The 6359-nt window shown below is 43.9% G+C and overlaps 1 pseudogene; it reads right to left on the reverse strand.

Annotated features, from left to right (window-relative positions):
- Positions 1 to 4398: 4398 nt before the first annotated feature.
- Positions 4399 to 6359, reverse strand: part of LOC145418778 (cytochrome P450 2L1 pseudogene) — a 2753-nt pseudogene continuing 792 nt past the window's right edge.

Raw genomic sequence — 6359 nt, forward strand, 5'->3', positions numbered from 1 at the left:
GTCTCCCAATTTTCTCAAGTATTTCCCCTCATTTCCCCTCTTGTTTTCCCTTGTTTCCCCAATATCCTTTCAATATTTCCCCTTAATTTCCCCTCTTCTGCTTCCCATTATTTCTTCAGTATTTCCCCTCATTCCTCTCTTACTTTCCCCTGCTCCCCAATATTTCTTCAGTATTTCCCCTCTTTTTCCCCTCTCCCCACTATCCCTTCAATATTTCCCCTCATTTCCCGTCTTTCCCCAATATCCTTTCAATATTTCCCCTCATTTCCCTCTTACTTTCCCCTGCATCCCAATATCCTTTCAATATTTCCCTTCATTTCCCCTCTTTTTTCCCCTCTTTCCCCAATATCCCTTCAGTATTTCCCCCTCATTTCCCCTCTTAATTTTCCCTTTCAATATTTCCCCTCATTTCCCCTCTTAATTTTCCCCTGTTTCCCAATATTTCCCCTCATTTCCCCCCTTTTTTCCCGTTTCCCTTATTTTCTAGTACTTCCCCTCATTTCCCCTCTTAATTTTCCCCTGTTTCCCAATATCCCTTCAATATTTCCCCTCGTTTCCCCTCTTTTTTCCCCTCTTTCCCCAATATCCCTTCAGCATTTCCCCTCATTTCCCCTCTTAATTTTCCCTTTCAATATTTCCCCTCATTTCCCCTCTTAATTTTCCCTTTCAATATTTCCCCTCATTTCCCCTCTTAATTTTCCCGTTTCCCAATATCCTTTCAATATTTCCCCTCATTTCCCCTCTTTTTCCCCTCTTTCCCCACTATCCTTTCAATATTTCCCCTCATTTCCCCTCTGTTTTCCCCTGTTTCCCAATATCCCTTCAATATTTCCCCTCATTTCCCCTCTTTTTCCCCTCTTTCCCCAATATCCTTTTAATATTTCTCCTCTTTTTCCCCTCTTAATTTTCCCTTTCAATATTTCCCCTCATTTCCCCTCTTAATTTTCCCTTTCAATATTTCCCCTCATTTCCCCTCTTAATTTTCCCCTGTTTCCCCAATATTCTTTCAATATTTCCCCTCTTTTTCCCCCTCTTTCCCCAATATCCTTTCAATATTTCCTCTCTTTTTTTTCCCCTGTTTCCCAGTATTTTTCTAGTATTTCCCGTCTTGCTGTATTTCCTCTGCCTCCCCTTTACTCCCTATAGTGACCCCTTCCTTGCAGTAGTACGCCTTATTTTCCCCTCAGTGTTTTCCCCTTTTATTTTCCCCTCTTACCTCAAATATTCAATACTCTCTCTCTCTCTCTCTCTCTCTCTCTCTCTCAGATCTTTTATTTAAGTAACACGTCTGAACAGTTTGAGAGTTGTGAATATTTTTTGCACTCTCTCAAAACACACTCTTTTCAGCCTAGCAATGACCTCTTTTATTTATACGTGTCACCGTCAGACGAATGTATCCACTTTTAAGTATTGCTAATGGCTTTGAGAATTCGTAACATGCCTTCCACAGCGATTATTCTGCCGCACTTTAGACAGATAGGTAGATAGATAGATAGAAAGATATTACAATCTCAGTCTTCTTCTTCTCCTTTCGGCTCTCCCCTTAGGGGTCGCCACAGCGGATCACCCGTCTCCATCTTACTCTGTCTTCTGCATCTTCTTCTCTTACACCTACCACCCGCATGTCCTCCTTCACTACATCCATAAACCTTCTCTTTGGCCTTTCTCTCTTTCTCCTGCCTGGTAACTCCATTTCCAGCATCCTCCTCCCGACATACTCCTCATCCCTCCTCCGCACATGTCCAAACCATCTCAGTCTCGCCTCTCTAGCTTTGTCCCCAAACTGACTTACGTGAGCTGTCCCTCTAATATGTTCATTTCTAATTTTGTCCAACCTCGTCACTCCTAGTGAAAAACGCAACATCTTCAATTCTGCTACCTCCAACTGTGCCTCCTGTCTTTTTGTCAGTGGTACTGTCTCCATTCCGTACAACATGGCTGGCCTCACTGCAGTCTTATAAACTTTCCCTGTCATTTCTGCAGAGACCCTTCTGTCACAGGTCACTCCTGTCACCTTTCTCCACCCACTCCATCCCGCCTGCACTCTCTTTTTTACCTCTCTACCACACTCTCCGTTACTTTGTACGGTTGACCCCAAGTATTTGAATTCATCTACCTTTGCCACCTCTACACCTTGCAGCCTCACGGTTCCCCTGTCATCTCTCTCATTTACACACCTCAGTATCCTCTAGTATTTTAAAGTGACAGACATGCAGGACAAGGCTGAAGTGTGATTTGAAGAATAAATCACTAAAGAAGAGGTGCTTCGACGTGCCCTATGACCCTACAACACGTCCCTTAGATAGGCCTGTGGCGCCTTCACGTGATGGCACTAATACAAATGAGCAGCTCCGCTGGCCAGTTTTACAAGCGTCGCTCAACTTTCGTCCCGTTCCTCGAAATGTTCGTGGACGCAGAAGGTAAGCGTTAGCCTGCGTTCTTCCGGATTTACGTCAAGGTGAGCCTGGGACTACAATAACCTAACGTCAGCAACACCTAGACGTCTTGTAGTGATGGGGTTAGACGTACTCTCTTATTAGCATCTTCACTACAACACGATCCTTTGTAGAGTTACCATCGACTACCAGGCAATTGCACTGAGCTATGGATACGTGTCTCCCAGTGAGTAGGTAGAAGGAAATTTGTCAGCTTTTTCATAATCTTTCTAAAGGCGGACACTTTATTCTCGCAGGGGGTGGCCACAAACAAAGTAGCCTCCCAGAGTAAGGTCCCTACAGTATAGCACCTGACATAGATCCCCAACCCCTTTCAGCTCAGCGTATGGCCAGATGTAGTTAGCTTAGAGGGTTAATTGGACTAGTATCTGATCATCCTACCTGCTAACCAAGGCTCCTCGAATATCCTGTAGCCACAACATGTTACTCAAGGTGTTTAAGAAGGTGTTTAAGTGGTCCAGTTCCGTCAAATGAAAGCAGATAGACTGTTGCTGTAGATAGACTGACATGTGTAGAACTTCTGTGAAAATACAAGTTGCTGCCAGAATTATGAGACCTGCCTAGACCTTCGCCTTCTCAGTTACTAAATGAAACGCCGAGAACTCGTGCTGTGAGCTTACGGCGCAAATTGTCACTCGGTATGCGTCCGTCAAGGCTTGCACACAGACTCGCCATACTGTACAACCTCTATGATAGGGTTCATTGTGGATTGAAATGAGACTAAAGATAAACTAAATCGACCCCATATGACCCTTGACCCCTTGACCTTGCTGACCTGTCCCTTCATACTGTATCACTGACAAAAGTTGGTCGAAATCTGTCGAGGGATTCAAGAGATATCGCGCCCAGAAGGACAAACTAAATGAACCCTGTATGACCTTGACCTTTGACCCCTTGACCTTGCTGACCTAATCCATTCATCGTCCCATCATACTATATCACGGGCTTGCAGTTTGTAATTTTCTTTTTTCCACACACACGTCAGGGATAAGAAAAATACATGTCTCTTTATTCGTTTTTTTCTTTTATTCTAGTAATACACAAGGGATTAAAAAAACATACATATTTATCCTTTTTGCTTAAATTCTAGTACTGTAATACGCAAGTCAGGGATAGGAAAATTTGCATATCTATCATTTTTACTTAGATTCTGGTAATACACAAAACAGGGACGCGAAAAATTACACATCTGTCTGTCCAACCATCCATCCGTTTTTGGTTAGATTCTAGTAACACCAAACATTGCTTGACGTGAAAGCCAAACACATGCCATCAATTCCTCTGCTTCACAAAACACTTCAAACTCGTAGCATTTGCCTGGAGAGAAAGTGAGGTTATATTTATTTTTAGTACAAGGCTCTCTTACACATCACAATTACACATTTTGTAAAGGGTGTCTGTTTGTCCTTGAGTTAGTTAATTTACTGGGAGGGGCACTAACCCTCCGCCAACCCGCTTGCTGACACGGGGGGAACACAAAAAGTTACCGGTACACATTTTCTATTAATTACATCTTTATCGTTAGTCATATACAAAATGCTGCCTCACCATTCATATCTTTGCGTATTCTACTCCACTGCTACTCATATCTATAGAATGGTTTCAGCTCAAGCATATTTTGAGGGAGGGACTATGAAAGAACACGCCCTCCTTTATTTTGCATCGACTGAAAGTAAAAATATTTTTAGTAGCTTTATTGCTCTAGATTATAATTTGTTTAATGAGAATATCCTGCACTATAATGTACTGATCTGTGGAAACTGGTACTGAAGTAGGTAACACTTGAGGTGGTAACTGTTAAATTGGTTACTGAGTGGGTAATGACACCGTAAAAAGAAATCCTGTTCCTTACCGTATTGACAAAACCATCACAGGTAATTCCAGGTGATAGTGTTACATTAGAAAGGTACAGATACTTAAGGCTACTAGTTTCCGAGCAGTATTATTTCCTGACCGTGATGAGGATGTCCTGTTCCTTAGCGTACTGTCCAAACAAAAGTGCTAACGGCTCGAGGTTCACTGTTTTGCCAGGTGGGGGGGAGAAGGTGAAATTCTGGAGCAGCGCCGCCGAGAAGACATACAGCTCCATACGTGCCAAAGCCTCACCCAGACACTGACGCTTCCCTGAAAGAATTTTTGCGACGTACTTGCAGTCAGGTGTTCTGTCTATCTATCTATTGCCAGACGCCTTAATCCCGTAAGGGGAGGCCACAAACAAATCGCCTCCACGTCACCCTGTCCCCCGCCATTTCACTGCCCTGCTCCCAGCTCACACTCCCCTCACTCATATACCTCTCCACTCCATCCCTTCATCTCATCTTTGGCCTCCCCCTCCCTCCCCCCTCCCTCCGCCTCACTCACATACTCTCCTCGTCAGTCTCTCAGTCTCATTTGTTCCTGTAGCTAAATCATCTTGGAATAGCGCCCATTATTTAGCGAGGTCTTGCTAAACTATGCCCATTTTACTCTAACGTCGTAAAATTGGGCTCCGTCCTGAGTGCTGAGTTATACCAGTAGTTACGTGAATGTGGTATTAGTCACGAAATATTGCAATGTAAAGGACACAGAGCCGTAGAACTGTCATATACTGCCACTGAACTATGTAAAATAAGCCGCAAAAGGACGATAACCTGGCCAAGTTAGTGTGAAATGAGTATAATATTCAACAAACACTCAGGGAATGCATCACCCGTACTGTTCTTTAACCGATTGCTCTCAGAACAGATTGTCCACATACTTGCCTGATCCTGAAACCTTCCACCAGATTGACCTCATACTTGCCTGATCCTGAAACCTTCCACCAGATTGACCTCATACTTGCCTGATCCTGAAACCTTCCACCAGATTGACCTCATACTTGCCTGATCCTGAAACCTTCCACCAGATTGACCTCATACTTGCCTGATCCTGAAACCTTCCACCAGATTGACCTCATACTTGCCTGATCCTGAAACCATCCACCTACTTTGCTTCAGTACAAATAAAAGCAGTTTCAGCTAAAGGGACGAATTTTTAACCTTGCCCTGTGATCTTAACCTTTGACCTATTGTTCTCGGAACCAAATAACTTAGTCCTTACCTGACCTTCAACCCTTCCACCAAGTTATGTTAAAACTGATCAAAGCTGTTCTAATTTATAATGATCACACACACACACACACACACACACACACACACACACACACACACACACACACACACACACACACACACACACACACACACACACACACAGGGCAATGCAGTACACATCTACCTTCTGAGTGCAGGTGTCATAACTGATTGGACTAGAACGAATAAAAGGCAATAGAATATATGCAGTTTAGGGGAAAGTGAGTGATGTTCATAGGGCATAGCAGTGTTGACATGCTGTACAAAAGGACGTAAGCAATGATCCCAGGCTGGACTAGGGAACAGTGTGATTAGCTGAACCCTCTTAAAAGAATGTTATAGGATCTTACCACTTGACACACTAACATCACTAACAACACCCCTGCTCATGCCTGTGTGCTAGTTCCGAATGAGACAGCGCTGGCATGTGTTTTGTGTTGACGGTGGATGTGGGCACCAAACCGGTGATATGTGAAAGCGTGTGTTCCATCTGTTGTGTGTGTGTGTGTGTGTGTGTGTACTGACTGCAAGTGACTCTGAAGCCAGTTCCATGAGTAGGCTACCTCAAAAAATAAAACAGAAATGATAATAGAAGCGAGAAGAACTGTATAAACTCACCAATCCCAAATGGAATGAACCCTTCCCTCGGCGACGTGAACTTCCCCTCCAGGTCAAGGAAACGCTCAGGCTCAAATTTGTGAGGGTTAGGCCAGAGGCGGGGGTCTTCGTGTACCAAGGCCGAGCACCCTACGACGTTGGTGCCCTGGAGGGAGTCAGGTCACATAAGGTCAGG

Source organism: Coenobita brevimanus, chromosome 116 (assembly GCF_032717465.1).
Source record: "Coenobita brevimanus isolate Jiangsu-jjx chromosome 116, ASM3271746v2, whole genome shotgun sequence".
NCBI classification, from domain to species: domain Eukaryota; kingdom Metazoa; phylum Arthropoda; class Malacostraca; order Decapoda; family Coenobitidae; genus Coenobita; species Coenobita brevimanus.